This window comes from Lycium ferocissimum, unplaced genomic scaffold (genome assembly GCF_029784015.1).
Source record: "Lycium ferocissimum isolate CSIRO_LF1 unplaced genomic scaffold, AGI_CSIRO_Lferr_CH_V1 ctg14318, whole genome shotgun sequence".
Taxonomy (NCBI): domain Eukaryota; kingdom Viridiplantae; phylum Streptophyta; class Magnoliopsida; order Solanales; family Solanaceae; genus Lycium; species Lycium ferocissimum.
In genome coordinates this window covers 1-16,902 of record NW_026715388.1, presented here as the reverse complement: position 1 = coordinate 16,902, position 16,902 = coordinate 1, and the positions used below count along the sequence as shown (strand labels likewise).

At 40.5% G+C, this 16,902-nt stretch overlaps 1 non-coding gene across 1 annotated transcript; it reads right to left on the bottom strand.

Annotated features, from left to right (window-relative positions):
* Positions 1 to 5,622: 5,622 nt before the first annotated feature.
* Positions 5,623 to 5,728, bottom strand: LOC132042256 (small nucleolar RNA R71). The gene has a single exon (XR_009411400.1). It is a non-coding gene; the product is annotated as a small nucleolar RNA R71 (small nucleolar RNA).
* Positions 5,729 to 16,902: the final 11,174 nt, after the last annotated feature.

Below are 16,902 nucleotides of genomic sequence, written 5' to 3'. Positions count from 1 at the left end.
GTGTTGATGCAGCGTGATTTTACGCCACAATCGATGCTTTTCGGCTATAAGTTTTACTTGTTTTTAAGCAAGTCTGAGTGATTTTACGTATTTTTTATTAGATTTCAGGTAGTAAGTGTTTTGATGGCAAAAGTTGGAGAATTGGGTGAAAATGCTGAAAGAAGTGGAGAAAATAACAAATCACTGAAGAGGCAATTTGACGGAGCAATCGGATGGGCATAAGCAAAATATTAACGGACCGTCAAATTGACATTTAATGGTCACAGTGAGCAGTGTTTCGAAGATCCATTCCTGCGGAACAATTATACGAACCGCATAATATTTGATGGTCCATCAAAATGTGTCATGAAAAAAATCTTGGAGACTCTTTGTGATTGAAGGCGAAAATTTGACGTCCATACCAGTTTTGTGGACCGTAGAATGGACCCGACGGGCAATTGTGTCTTTTCACTTCTCACGACTTAGGGTCTTATAAATACCTGATATAGGTTTCTTGTATGAGATTACATCAGATTTCAGTTATTATTCTACTTAGCACAAAATACTCATAGTTTTGGAAGTCTTTTGGATTACAAACAATGGCAATTACTTTCCTCTCAATATCAAGCAATCAATTAGTAAGCATTATGATTTCAATTATTTTTAGTTGTTCTTCTTTTTCTATGAGTAGCTAAATTTCCTTATTAGGGCTGTGAACCCATTGAAGGGTGTTTTGTGATTGGGTTTGTGATTGATATATGCATTATGGATTGTTAGGGTTTATTTATTCTTCATTCTTCATTCATAATTAATGGTTGCAAACATTGATTAAAGCCATAAACCTTGATTTATTTGGGAAAATAATTAGGGTTGGTAAGAATAAATAACAAGAACTCAAAGCTTTAAACTTTTTTTAATGGATTCACTTAGGATTAAGACGGATCTACTTGGCATAATTAACCGCTCTTCATATCACTTTCTTATATTTGGGCAAATCATAGAAAGAAATAATCTTTATTTATTGGAAAATAGTAGAGATTCACATAGAGGTTAAGTGCATTCATATAGCAATCCATTAGAAGTATATCAGGATCAATATCCATGATCATACACCTCATCTAAAGGGGACACAACCTTAGTTTCTTTTACCATAAATTACCTGCCAAAGCAATTAGTTAGAAATTAGTCATAAAACACCAACTTTTATCAAAATCATCGGATTAAGACATTAGACCTAAATTTAGCATTCTACGACTTTAGTAACCTTTTCACACCATATTCCCTGTGGGATTCGACCCCAACCTTGTTGGGTTACTATATTTGACAACACCGGCATTATACCATTAATAGGTGTAATTTGAGCGTATCAAAAATGAAAAATGAAATAAAAGAACAAGAGCCCTCTATTTATACAAAAATAGAAAAATCAGCCCGATAGACTTATACGGACCACTTATACGGTCCGTATAAGTGGACCGTATAACACCACCATGGAAAATTCCCTTTCTGTAAAGGTCGAGTTATACGGACCCCCTTTATATGGACCGTATAAAGTTATACGGACCGTATAAGTGGTTGTATAACTCCTAGTTGTGCGAAACTTCCTCTCGTTGATTCGTTTGACTTCTAATTCTCGTGGAACCTTCTTGGAACTTACATAATACTTCATTAACCGTACAATAGGCCCTATAGCAGCCCTTCAACTTCCTCCAACAAACTAAATTTCACATATTTGTATGACTTCAAAATCTTATGGGATGATCCTTAAGTTATCTAATATCTTACTTAATCTCGTAAGGATTTCATAATCACCTTCAGCTTACATTAGCCTATCCACAAGGCAACAAGTCCGAAAATTTTCGAGGTGTAACAAAAAGTCTAGATTTTAGCTTCAAAGATAAATTTGGCTTTTTGAAATCCATTTTGTTTTTAGACTTTAGGACGTTTCACTGAATTTCTTTAAAAAAGACATTAGCCCAGAAAAATCTTTGATCATGGGTTTGTTGCTAGCAAATTAAATGGATGTTGACTCGAAGACATATTTTTGTTTGTTTAAAGAAGCAACCCGTATGGGTCTTGACCAAAATGTTCCTTGTTTGGCCTCTTACATTATGGGCCTTGATCTCTTTTGTTAGCCTCTGATTTTATGTAATGCATTACACGAAATTTCCTAGCCTCAAGTGGTGACTTTATACAAAATTCTGATTTTTAGGCTAAATTGGAATGTGTATCAGCCCAAACTATTCTTGAAAAATACTCAGTTTTAAGGAAAAAGACTCGGGTGGGTTTTTGGCCCCAAAACGTTGTGTTTTCCTTTTACTATAACTCATGACAAGAAAAGGCACTTATTTTTGACAGTTTTGAAAATTGAAAGGAAATTTTTTGTCTAATCTTCCTAATTTTATACCACACGATTATACTGTCTTATCAAACACACCTTTTTTGGTTCCTCGTTTATTAAGAAAAAGTAGTCTGTTTTTCCATTTTTTACCTCCAAAAATCAGTATGCATTTTCAAAGCTTTGAGAAAGAGTTTTCGGGTGCTAAAATCAGTCTAAACGGCATATGCGCCGTTCGCCTAAGATGCCTAATTCATAATAAAGGATCCAATAATATTAGTGGGTTTTACAAGTAATAAACACAACACAAATAAGCCAAAAGATAACAAAAATATGATGGAGTAAAATGAAATGGGGTGTACCAAACCCCAACCATTTTCACCCATTGTTGGGCCTTCTTATCATTTTAACCCATGACGGGGCCTTCAATATATTAGCTTCCCTTTCTTCCTTTTTGGACTCGAAGACATTTGGAAGAATTTTCCCTATTAGACTTGTGAATAGGGTTTTCAAAATTGCCCACTAGTGGCCATGCGATGAGAGAGGGAAAAAACAAAAAATCCCGGTTAGTTTATATTTATTATTCCTATCATACATATGATATATGCACATAATATACGTAACACATTATAGTATATAAATCCATTCTATACATAAATATACACACATATAAGAAACATAGCCTATTTATTCATAAGCTTATGTGTATTCCATGTCCTCAAACTCAGTATCTCAAACTAGGTGATGGAAGGCCTAGTCATCACCCCCTTTTATTCTTGATGCCGCACAAGTTCTAAGAGGTTTCATGAACCTCCGGCATGGCTGGTCACTAAGGAAGGGTTCAAACTAGACCCCTTTTTACCTAAACTGCCTCTCAACCAACAACCATGGAAGACACAGATCTACACACACACACACATAGCTCAGAATAAGTAGGATAGGTCTAGTATACACGTGTATGGAACAATCATCCGCCAACAAGAACAGATGAGACGAGTAGAGGAAAGATAAAATGACTTGAGTATAAAGATGAAAAGCAATTTGTATGGACACAGTGTGGCTTAGACCAAAATTAAACCAAATAATCACAACAGTGGCAGCACATGGGAATAATGCAATTCTAGACAATATTGAAACAGGCAAATGTGATCAAGTATGGAGACACACAAGGATAAGGGAAAACCATTCTTTAGGTATATTATAATCACAACAGGTTTTGATTACTTCTCGTATTGTGTTTTCTACATCAATATCAAAAAATCTCTTGTGGTCCACTAGCCCTAGGAAGCCTTCTAACACATCAACACTTTGATTCTTGCCTCTTGATATTTGTTTTATCTTGGATTGGGGTGGAATAAGCTTGGAGAAGGGTTTAGAGCTCTTAAGACTTGTGGAAAATTGATGCGGCGTGATTTTACGCCACAATCGATGCTTTTCGGCTATAAGTTTTACTTATTTTTAAGCAATTCTACGTGATTTTACGTGTTTTTTATTGGATTTCAGGTACCAAGTGTTTTGATGGCAAAAGTTGGAGAATTGGGTGAAAATGCAGAAAGAAGGGGAGAAAATAACTAATCACTGAAGAGGCAATTTGACGGAGCAATCAGACGGGCCGCAAAATATTCTGCGGACCGTCAAATTGGCCGTATAATGGTCACAGTGAGCAGTGTTTCGAAGATCCATTCCTGCGGAACAATTATACGGATCGCATAATATTTGACGGTCCGTCAAAATGTATCGTGAAAAAATGTTGGAGACTCTTTGACGGTTGAAGGCAGGAATTTGACGGCCCGCATAACGGTTTTGCGGACCATAGAATGGACCCGACGGGCAATTGTGTCTTTTCACTTCTCACGACTTAGGGTCTTATAAATAGCTGATATAATTTCTTGTACGAGATTACATCAGATTTCAGTTATTATTCTACTTTGCACAAAATACTCATAGTTTTGGAAGTCTTTTGGATTCCAACAATTGCAATTACTTTCCTCTCAATATCAAGCAATCAATTAGTAAGCATTATGATTTCAATTATTTTCAATTGTTCTTCTTTTTCTATGAGTAGCTAAATTTCCTTATTAGGGTTGTGAACCCATTGATGAGTGTTTTGTGATTGGGTTTGTGATTGATATATGCATAATGGATTGTTAGGGTTTATTTATTCTTCATTCTTCATTCATAGTTAATGGTTGCAAACATTGATTAAAGCCATAAACCTTGATTTATTTGGGAAAATAATTAGGGTTGGTAAGAATAAATAACAAGAACTCAAAGATTTAAACTTTGTTTAATGGATTCACTTAGGAATAAGATGAATCTACTTGGCATAATTAACCGCTCTTCATATCACTTTCTTATATTTTGAAAAATCATAGAAAGAAATAATCTTTATTTATTGAAAAATAGTAGAGATTCACAGAGAGGTTAAGTGCATTCATATAGCAATCCATTAGAAGTATATCAGGATTAATACCCATGGTCATAGACCTCATCTAAAGGGGACACAACCTTAGTTTCTTTTACCATAAATTACCATCCAAAGCAATTAGTTAGAAATTAGTCATAAAACACCAACTTTTACCAAAATCATCGGATTAAGACATTAGACCTAAATTTAGCATTCTATGACTTTAGTAACCTTTTCATACCATATTCCCTGTGGGATTCGACCCCAACCTTGTTGGGTTACTATATTTGACAACGTCCGCGTTATACCATTAATAGGTGTAATTTTGCGTATCAAATTTTGGCGCCGTTGCCAAGGAATACTGTTTTGAAATTACTAAATAGTGTTTGCTTTGATTGAAGTATTTTTCTTATTCCATCACACCTTGTTTGCTACTCTGTATAAACCAGGTGAACATGAATCAGAATCAGCAAAATCAACGTGCTGGTAACCAGGGGAATCGGTTGAATAATCAGGCGAATGAATCAGATGATGAGAATGTTTTCGCTGATCTTGTTCCAGAGGAGGACTATGCATCTGCTATTGTTCAGCCTCGAGTTGGAGCTGCTACCGTGAAAAAATGATTCCTCTCTATACTAGTTGTTGAAGCTTGAGGGATACTTTCAGAACTCTACCGAGAATGATCCTCAAAATCATTTGCAGAATTTTGTGGATGTGTGTGTGAATCACACCCAGAACAACATTCCACAAGATGTTATTCGGCTGAGGTTATTCAAATATTCCTTAGCTGGAGAGGCAAGAACATGGTTTGAGAAGCTGCCCCAAAATTCGATTACTTCATGGGCAGAGATGGTGGCTGCTTTTCTCACAAAATGGTACCCTCCTAGCAAGAAGGCTGAAATTCGTGACAAGATCTATGAATTTAAGCAGCGACCGGCTGAACAACTATATGAATCCTAGGAGAGATTCAAGGAGTATTTGCAAAAGAGTCCGAATCATGGTTTTTCGGATCACATATTAATGGAGAAGTACTACTTGAGGGCTAGATCTAGTGACGTAGTCAGTTGCTAATAATGCAGCTGATGGTTGTTTCATGAACAAATCTTATCGATGAGTGACCAACATACTTAACAAGCTGACTACTCATAATCAGGCTTGGCACTCAAATAATGCTGATGTTGTACCATATGGTAGTGCTATGATTCAAAAAATGGTAAAGGAGAATCAAGATACCCAGCAAACATTGGCAGAACTTGCAACAAATATTTCCTTGCTAACAAAGAAGTTTGATGAATCCCAGATTAAGAAGGTAAATGTTTGTGAGGATGATACAGTTTTGCCAAAAGGGATGTACCATACTCAAGATGGTCCGTTTCATGATGGGCCCCCTATGCAGGTTGAAGATGCTAATTATGTGAAAAACTCTCAAGGGGGTTACCAAAGACAGAACTACCAAGGTGGTTATCAGAATCAGAATCAGAATCAATGGAGACCTCAGTAAGGTCAAGGTGCTTATAACAACTCATTGAACTACAACAATAATTATGGTGGTGCGAACCAAGGGTGCTACAACAACAGTAAAAATTTTGGGGACAAGAGTTCAATCCTTATATACCACCTAAAGGGCAGTCAACAGAGCAAGGTAGTTCGAAGGTTAAAGCAATGCTTGAGAAGATTCTAGCAAATCAATCTAAATCTGAGAGGACTTTATCTAGGCTGATAGAGACAGCGGGCTCCCATACAACAGCTATTCAGAAGCTTGAGTCACAGATGAGGGATATTTCTAGAGAGCAGCACCCTCCTAAAAAGGGAGGACTTCCGAGTGACACTATTCCCAATCCGAAGAATGGGGGAGGCGGTGTAGACCTTGTGTTTGGCATCACTACTAGGAGTTGTAAAATACTCCAAGGGGCTGATAAGAAGGTAGTTGATCTTGGGCCGATAGATGAAGAGGATGAGGTGCAGTCTGAAGCACCCATTATTGTTGATGAGAATCCTGCTGACAAGAAGGTTGCTGATATTCTAGAGATAGTGAAGGATGCTGATAACACAAGCAAGTAGACTGTGAAAGGGGCTCTCGGCCCTTTGACTCAGCTTTTCAAGTCTAAACCTCCCTTTCCTCAGAGGTTGGTAAAGAATAAGGAGGATGCTAAGTTCGACAAGTTTTATGATCAGTTGAATCAGTTATCTCTTAATTTCCCCTTCTTGGAAGCTGTCAAGGAGATGCCCGGGTTTGCCAAATATTTGAAGGAACTGCTGACCAAGAAGAAAACGGTTCAACATGAAACCTGAGTTTGACTCACACTGTGAGTTCCATCATCTCAACTACTACTGTTCAGAAAAAGGGTGATCCTGGGGCATTCCCCATTCCTTGTTCTGTTGGGCACCATGATTTTGCTCGTGCTTTTTGTGATAATAGGGCGAGTATTAATTTGATGCCTCTTGCTATATACAAGCAATCAAGTTTGGGGATGCCAAGACCGACTACTATGAGGCTATAAATGGCTGATAGGTCTATCAAAAGACCTGTTGGGGTGGTTGATGATGTATTTGTGTGGGTCGGTAAATTTATGTTGCCCGCTGATTTTGTGATTATTGACTGTGCTGTTGATCGGGACATTCCTATTATTCTGGGGAGACCTTTCCTTGCTACAGGGAGAGCTCTGATGGATTCGGAGAAAAATGAAATCAAGTTCCGAGTCAACGATGAAGAAGTTACTTTTCAAGCTAGCAAGGGGATGAAGTTACCAAGTGCTTACGAGAGTATTTTGGTAGTTGATGAAGCAGTGGAGTTCAAGATGGAAGAAGAAAGTTTGGGTGAAGCTCTAGTTGGTATTCTCGTGAACTTTGATGCTGAGGACATGGAAGGTTATGTGGAGACAGTTAATTCACTTGTTGGGGTTGGGTTCATATCCTTACCACCAAAAGAAGCTAAATCTTGATCTGGAAAGTAGAATAACTCCTCCAGCAAAGCCTTCGATCAATAAGCCACCTAAGTTGGAGCTTAAGCAGCTCCTATCATATCTTAAGTATGAGTTCCTTGGTCCGGACAATACATTGTCTGTGATTGTTTCAACCCTACTGACTGAGGAGCAAATTCTACAGCTTTTGGAGGTGTTGCGAGAATATAGGCGTGCTATTGGTTGGACTATAGCAGACATTCGGGGTATTCCATCTGGGATCTGTGAGCATAAAATCCAGTTAGAGGAGGATAGCAAACCGAGTACAGAGCATCAGAGGAGACTGAACGAGAATATGCAAGAGGTCGTCAAGAAAGAGATCATCAAATGGTTAGATGGGGGAGTGGTTTACCCAATTACTGATAGTAAATGGGTGAGCCCAGTCCAATGTGTTCCTAAGAAGGGCGGCTTCACTATTGTGCCGAATGCAAAGAATGATTTGACCCCAACTAGGACTATCACTGGATGGAGAGTTTGCATGGACTATCGCAATCTCAACACTGCCACATGCAAGGACCATTTCCCCATGCCTTTTATTGATCAAATGCTTGATCGGCTAGCGGAGTGTTCCTACTATTGCTTCCTTGATGGTTATTCGGGCTACAATCAGATCAATATTGCTTTAGAAGATCAGGAGAAGACTACTTTTACTTGTCCTTATGGGATATTTGCGTTCAGTCGGATGCCCTTTGGTTTATGTAATGCTCCAGCCACTTTTCAGAAGTGCATGATGTCAATCTTCTCTGACATGGTAGAGGACTTCTTGGAAGTCTTCATGGATGACTTTTTCTTGTGGGTGATTCATTCGAAGATTGCTAGGTCAAGTGCTGAAAAGATATGAGGAGATAAACCTCGTGCTAAATTGGAAGAAGTTCCATTTTATGGTGAAGGAAGGGATTGTCCTCGGTCACAAAATCTCTAAAAAGGGAATTGAGGTTGATCAAGCAAAAATTGATGTGATTGCAAAACTTCCTCCACCTATCTCAGTCAAAGTTGTCCGAAGTTTCTTGGGACATAATGGGTTCTACAGGCGCTTCATCAAAGATTTCTCCAAGATTGCTAACCCGATGTGTAAGCTTCTTGAAAAAGAGGCTAAGTTTGTGTTTGATGATAAGTGACAAAAAGCGTTTGAGGAGTTAAAAGAGCGTCTCACTACTGCTCCTATTATTGTAGTCCCTGACTGGTCCTTGCCCTTTGAACTGATGTGTGATGCTAGTGGTTTCCCAATAGGTGTTGTGCTTGAGCAGAAGCACAATAAAATTATGCACCCAATCTATTATTCAAGCAGAGCACTGAATGCCGCCCAGATGAATTACACAGTGACGGAGCAAGAGCTGCTTGCCATTGTGTTTGCTTTTGAGAAGTTTCGGGCCTACTTGTTGGGTCCAAAGTCGTAGTATACACTGATCATGCAGCATTGAGATACCTTATGGCGAAGAAAGAAGTAAAGCCGCGACTGATCCGATGGGTACTATTGCTGTAAGAGTTTGATTTTGAGGTGAAGGATAGCAAGGGCACCGAGAATCAAGTTGCTGACCATCTATCTCGGCTTGAAGAGGCTGGGAGACCTTCTGATGAGCTAGATATAGATGATGCTTTTCAAGATGAGAGGATGTTGGTTGTGTCAATGGAGGTAGCACCGTGGTACACTGACATTGCCAATTATTTGGTAACACGCATAGTTCCAGAAGATATCAAAGCCTACCAAAAGAAGAAGTTCTTGCGGGATGCTCAGCAGTACTATTGGGATGAGTCTTATTTGTTCCGAACATGCGCTGACAATATCATTCGGTGTTGTGTTCCCGAAAGTGAAGTGATGGCGATTCTAAAGGTGTGCCATGACTCTCCTGTTGGGGGTCATCATAATTGTAACCGGACTGCGGCGAAGGTACTTGAATGCTATTATTATTGGCCGACCATCTTTTATGATGCTAATCTATTAGTGCGGTCTTGTGATCAATATCAGCGGAAAGGGAATATAGGCAGAAGGCAAGATATACCTATGAATTTTGTTATGGAGGTAGAAGTGTTCGATGTCTGGGGGATTGACTTTATGGGACTCTTTGGTAGTTCAGGTGGCATGAAAAACATCTTGTTTGCTGTGGATTATGTGTCAAAATGGGTAGAAGCGGTGGCTTTACCTAATAACAAGGCCAAGAGTGTCATGGGGTTCCTCAAGAAGAACATATTTACTCGCTTTGGTACTCCGAGGGCTATATAATCTGCGATGGTGGATCCCACTTTCGTAATAGAGCTTTCGCAGGACTGATGGAGAAATATGGTGTAAAACATAGGGTGGCAACACCTTATCATCCTCAAACAAGGGGCCAGGTTGAAGTATCCAATGGGGAGATCAAGAGTATTCTAGTGAAAAGAGTAAATGCAAATAGAACTAATTGGGCCCGCAAGCTTGATGATGCTCTATGGGCATACCCGACTGCTTTCAAAACTCCGATTGAGACTTCACCCTTCAAGATGGTGTTTGGAAAAGCTTGTCACTTTTCGGTTGAACTTGAGCACAAGGCCATGTGGGCTTTGAAGAAATTAAATATGGATTGGGAAGAAGCGACCAAGGTCAGGTTGTTTCAACTAAATGAGATGGATGAGTTTCGGTACCAGGTATATGAGAGTGCAGCACTATATAAAGAAAGAATGAAGCAATACCATGACAAGAAAATCATGAAGCGAGAGTTCTACCTGGGTGATCCTGTCTTGCTGTTTAACTCTCGATTGAAGTTGCTACCGGGTAAGCTAAAATCAAAGTGGTCTGGTCCGTTTGAGGTGGTAGGTGTTTCACCCCATGGAGCGATTGAGTTGAAGTCCGGAGATGGAACTCGAACATTTAAGGTGAATGGGAAGAGGTTAAAGCACTATCACGGGATGGTTTCGGAAGATAGAATTGTTGACCGATACCGGCTGAAACACCTTGGAACGAACGCTGACTTGGTGTTCGCCGATAAGGAGTGAAGGGGTACCATCGTCGTGCCGCGACGTTAACTCAAGCGCTTTTTAGAAGGCAACCAAAGTGTGATGTTTATTTTCCTTTTTGTTATTTTTGGTGAAGCATATAGGGTAATGTTTGTTTTGGTGCAGGTTATGAACAAGTTGGAGGAGAAAGTGCAAAAACGCCGATGGAAATTCTGCGCTAGATTTTACGGTCCGTCAAATTTGTACGAACCGTAAAAGGAAGAGTAGAATTAAGTCAGCAAATAGTACTCACTGTTACTGTTAGACGGTACACTAGACGGACCGTCAAAATTTTGACAGACCGCATAATGGAACGTCTAATGGTACAAGAAAAATCTGCTCACTGTGGCGCGTTTACGCCAACATTTGACGACCGTAAAAATTTCTACGGTCCGTCAAACTAAGCGTAAAAGTGTCATAGTTTGAAGGTTGCCAGTTCATTGTCCCAGGTAAGTAATTAGACCGTAGAAAGGAATGTAGAAATTTCTGTCGTCCGTAAAAAATTGACGGTAGGGCTTTTTTTTAAAAAAAATTTAGTATAAGTAGTCAAAGGCGACTGGGTTTAAAATAACCTTCCCTTTCCCACTCAAATAACAGATACGTTTCCCATAATTCCTTCACCTTCCCTCTCCCACTAAAACATAAATCCTTACAACTCCTCCCATCCATTCCCTAGAATTACGCCCCACGTATCCTCACTACTCCTTTCCATTTATAACTCTCTCTTTCCCTTGTCCAGAGATCCCCAGCCGTCTCAAACAAAAAAAAAATCATAAAAATCATAAAATAGGGTGCTAGTTGTTCTTAAGAGAATTGTGATTGTTGTACTCTCCACTCCAACAAGCAAGCAGGTATGTAATTCTTTATTCCCATGATCATCGCTGGGATTTGTACTCCACAATTAATAATCTGTGTTGGGGGTGGGGTTTGTGCACAAGGTTGGATATTGATGAACTCATAGTGATGGTATGATGGGTTGGAGGGAATTTCGATGATTGTGTGCAAACTTTGGATTCAAACATTGTTATGCCCGCTAACTATTCGATGAAATGCCTAAACAATGAAAATTGACAAAGAAAAGGGTGAAGTCTGAGTAACCCCAGCTTTATATGAGTTCTACAAGTGTGTTGTGATGTATAAACTTGTGTGTTGAATTGACGAGTCGAGTGTAACATCGAATGACATAAACTATTAGAGGAATTTTGACACAAGTTTTGACGGACCGTAGAAATTTCTACGGACCGTCAAAAGGTGTCGTCAAAATTCTTTTCCAAGGATAATGAACTATGACCATTTGATGGTAGGTTTGATCGACCGCAGAAAATTCTGCGGATCGTCAAACCTCATCGCAAATGGTCCAACAAAAAGCTACTCACTGATACCATTTGACGGTAGGTTTGATGGACCGCAGAAAATTCTGCGGATCGTCAAACCTCATCGTCAAATGGTTAGCTGTAATATTTTCGACTGTTACCATTTGACAGCCAATTGTGTCAACCGTATAACTTTTTACGGCCCATTAAAACATTTGACGCTTTAATTCTGCGCATATGAAAAAAAACATTGCATTTAAAACATAAGTTGAAGGTGATACTGACATGCTTTCCACAGGTATGCCTCCCAAGGTTCGAGGAGGTGCTCCAACTACTTCACGAGGTAGAGGTAGGGACAGAGCGCAAGGTCGCAGGGGGCTCCGTGATGAGTCCGACCAAGGGGCAACTAGCGCAGGGGATGACGAGCCACTAGCAGCACAGGTCACCCGAGCTAGGGGTGCCACTCAGGTACAAGTGTCCTCCCGATCGAAGAGAGGGCACTTCACATCCTTACAGCGACTCGGAAGATGAAGTGGATCTTGCCCGGTACGGGGATATCCGAATGAAAGAAAGATCATAGCACAGCGTCAGATTTTCTGTGCCAGGCTCCAAAGAAATATATGATCAGGGGCTTGAAGAGAAAGAGGGGGTGGTTCGAAGAAAAGCATCCATGAGGAGAAAAGAATCAGCCTAGAAAGACTGGAGGGTTTTCTACGAATTCTTGCTACTCTTGACCACCATAAGTGGAACTTCATAAGCCGCCCTCCAGGGGAGTACATCTCATCTCTAGTGCGGGAATTCTATGCTAATTGTACTACGAAAGTAAAAAATACCTTCAAGCCGGTTCAGCTTAGGAAGAAGAAGCCACCCCCGTTGGAAGAAGTGACAGTCCGAGGCTAGAAAATTAATATCTCTAGCGAGACAATCAATCGTTTCTACTTTGGCCCCGACAATGTACCACCGCCAAACACAGATGAGCTTAAATACAGGTTGGGTGGTCATCGGAAAGACAAACTGTCTGAGTTGCCATGGGTTGCTTCAGTGATAGCAAGGGGTTCCCCTGAGTGGAGTAGAAACACCTCGTTACCGGTGAAGAAAGCAGATTTGTCAGTGGAAGGAAAATTTTGGTGGAGTGTGTTGATCCACAGGTTGTTCCCCCTCAATCAGATAACACGTTGCTAGTTGAGCGGGCCATACTCGTAGCTGCCATCATGTCGAGGTACAACATAAATGCGAGGGAGTTGGCGGTTCAATAAATTCATCAGAGAGCATAGACCAAGGAGTTGTCACTTGCATATCCTTGCCTCATTACAGCGTTATGCTTACAGGAAAATCTAGATCATTATGCACACCGAGATTATCGGTTACTAGCCAAGAGTGTTTATGATCGCTGGAAGAGCGGAGATGGGGACATTCACCCTGCTACAGATGTTCCTATAGAGCTCACAGCTGGGCTGCCTACTCCAGCATCCGAGATACATGAGCTAGCAGCCCCCGAAACATCGCAGGAAGGGCCGACTGACACAGGCACAGCAGCTCAGTCCATTTCAGGTACCCCGGGTACATCTACAGGGCCCTCTACCCAGGCTGCTTAGGTTGTTCACAGCATTTTGACCTCTCAGAGCAGCCATGTGGCCTCAGCATCTACAGCCTTTCCTGGCGGTGTTATGATACAGTTTAATGCTCAGAATTTCCACGATGAATTTGTGAAAGCAGACAGGGCACACAGCCAGGTTGCTAACTTGATGAGACGAATTTGCGGGGTATATAGATAAAAGAGTGACGCCAGCTTTGGAGCCCGCAAGGTAGAAGTGGGAGGATTCCCATAGCCTTATCTATTCTCGGATTGATGGACTTGAGCTGCGAATTCTTGAGCTTGAGAAGGTAAGTCCCACAGTCGATTTGGGGATGATGCAAACGGAGTTGATGTAATTGAAGACAGATGTGCTAGCATTGAAGGTTAAAGAGGGACCTGCGTCTGCAAACCCGCCACAAGCACAGACTTTAGACTTGGCCTCTCTGTTGCCAATTGTTAATTTGCTGGGGGATGATTCCCCACCCCGGGCTACTAGAAAAAGGCCTTGGGAGGAAGGAGAGAATGATGATGAAGAGGGGGACAGTGAGGAGGATGAGCAGTTTCGAAAGGTTCAGTGATGCTCTCTTGAGAAGACCCATCTTACGGGAGCGTCATCCAGCCATGGCCCTCCTGTTGAGATGACAGTGCCTAGTGTTGTGATACTGGCAGAGGCTAGTACCACGGGTCCCGGGAAGGAACCGTGTTCTCAGAGTCAGATAGAACCAGCTGTTGGTACCACAGTTCCAGTAGCAGAGCAGGCATTGGATACCACTACCGAGGTAATGATACCTCAGGACGTGCAGAACGCCTAGAGCGTTTCAGGTAGCCCTGTCCCTTTGTTTTTCTTATTTTCATGCCTTGGGGACAATGAATGCTCTTTAGTTGGGGGTGGGCTATGTGTTTATTGTGAATATTGTGTATATGTGTTTGGGACCCCCTCGGCTTTTCTTTGCCAGAGTTCTTTTCCTGAGGGGTGTCATTTTGTTGAAACTAGCATGTTTAGGATGTTGCTTAGGTTGAATAGAGTAGATCTGACTTATTTGGTATTTTTCCGTAACAGATGGAATGTTGTTATCGATTGGTGGAAATGTTAGACCCCTCGAAATGTTGAAAAATGCATACTTAGAACAGCTATTGGTTGACATGATTGACTCTTTATATGACATTATGATTGTTGGGGTATTGTGTGCGATAAATGACTACTTAAGAGGTCACAGGTGTAAAAATAATTGTCCTTATGCCAAAGTGTGTGTGAGTTGCTAGTTTGGTTCTGTTTATGCATGTATAATCCAGAACTTGCCCGGTTGGTCGTGTTTGAAATTCGAAAGTTAGTTTGGTTGTGAGTTGATCTTAGGCTTTCTTTGTACAAATAGTCACTTTGCCTAAATAAGCCTTACCAAATTGCAAATATCTCTAGTTCCTCTTTTTGAGCCTTTTGACCTTTTTCTTGGCTAGCTAATTATGAAACCTTACGCTTTGTGCAGTTAATCCATCTTCGCACCCCTTCCCTCCTTGATGCTACTAGATAGATGAGGTAAAATGCCTAAGTTGGGGTGAATTAAATATGGAGTAGATGTTAAAAACATAAGTTGGGGGTAGTGGAGTTCGCTAGTGGTAATTCGATGTGGTAGTTGCATATATATATATATATAACAAATAATAAAAAAATAATAAAAAATCAGAAAATTGTAACACAAAAAGATTTGCAAGTTGGTTAGGAATAAAACCACATCGAGGTCGAAAACTTGAAAGCAAATAAAGGGGTTGGAAAGAAAAGAGGTGAATTAAGGTGAAGAGTTGTGGTAGTGTTTGTCACGACCCAACCCCGCAGGCCGTGACTAGTGCCCGAGCTGGACACTAACATACATACTTGTTAGCTATAATCAGTCCACAACTAGCATGATAAGAAACTTATATATAAAAAGGCAAGATGTCGTCTCAAAACGGTCGCATATGTATATAAACAAAAACAACACTCCGTTCCCGGAGTCACAACTACCAACAGATCACATCGTACATAAGCCGGCAAGGCTATCACAACATGTGGGTACACCCCAACTAAGCATATATGCAAGCCGACAAGGCTGCCACTACATACAACGTCCCAAAATATATATATACGCAAGCCAACAAGGCTGCCACTACTAATGGGAACGTCCCAAAACATGTATCATACAGACAGAACTGAACAACAACTATATACAAACCCACACATATGTCTACAGACCTCTAAGAGTGACAATAGTATCATATGACGGGACAGGGCCCCGCCACACCCCCGGACACATATATACAACAAGGATGCAGTACCCAAAGTTAAGCTAGGCTCCGAACAAGGAGCACTCCAAGATAGGCCGAATCATGATCCTAAGCCGACGGATCACCAAATCGAGTGTGTCGTACTACGGCATGAAACGCAGCCCCCCGAAGAAAGGGGGTTGCGGAAGGAATATGTACTGAGTATATAAAGCATAAAGTACGGTAAACGGGATCATACTGAAATACGGAATATAGAGAAACTAACACAATAACCAGAATAACCGCAAAGCTTACCTTTGAAACATAACTCATATGTGACCATATCATACCCAACTCATTATCGGACTTACTAACATAATTAGATAGTCATCCTGAACATATGCATATATAACGTGTCCCGGCCCTCTAGTGAGGGACTCGGTAAGTAAAATCATCATATACATGTACATATAACGTGTCCCGGCCCTCTAGTGAGGGACTCGGTGAAATAGGTCATCATATGCCCTCCTGGCCGCCATCACCATATCATCAGATCATCATGTCATCATATCATCATATACATATACATATAACGTGTCCCGGCCCTCTAGTGAGGGACTCGGTGAATGATATAATAAAGCTGTGCACGAGAATATGTCCTAGCCCGGGACTCAGTGAAAGATGTATCAATAAGCACGAACAGAGTAGCAAGCAACCATATACATATAAGACATCATTTGAGATTCATTAGACACGTAAACCAATCAACGCTCGAGTATTAAAATGATAGTCATGTTAAGTTTCCGCTAATGTCATTAAGAACTATATTAAGGAAAACCTCAGGAGTCATAAGCATGTCTCAAGTCAATCCGAGTCAGTTTACAAAAGTTATGACATTATTCATTATGGGATCTTTTAGGAATAGGAACTTTTATACATCATTTAATTACTTAGTCATATAAAAGACTCGAGGGCAATAGCCCGATCATCATAAGGAATTCAATATCAAGAAGTGAACAGGAATCATAAAACATGCTCGGAATATGAATAGAGTTACCCCAAAGCTCATATCGTTTCATGCTTACACCTAGGACATGCCCAAAAGAAGGAAAGGATAGGCTTCA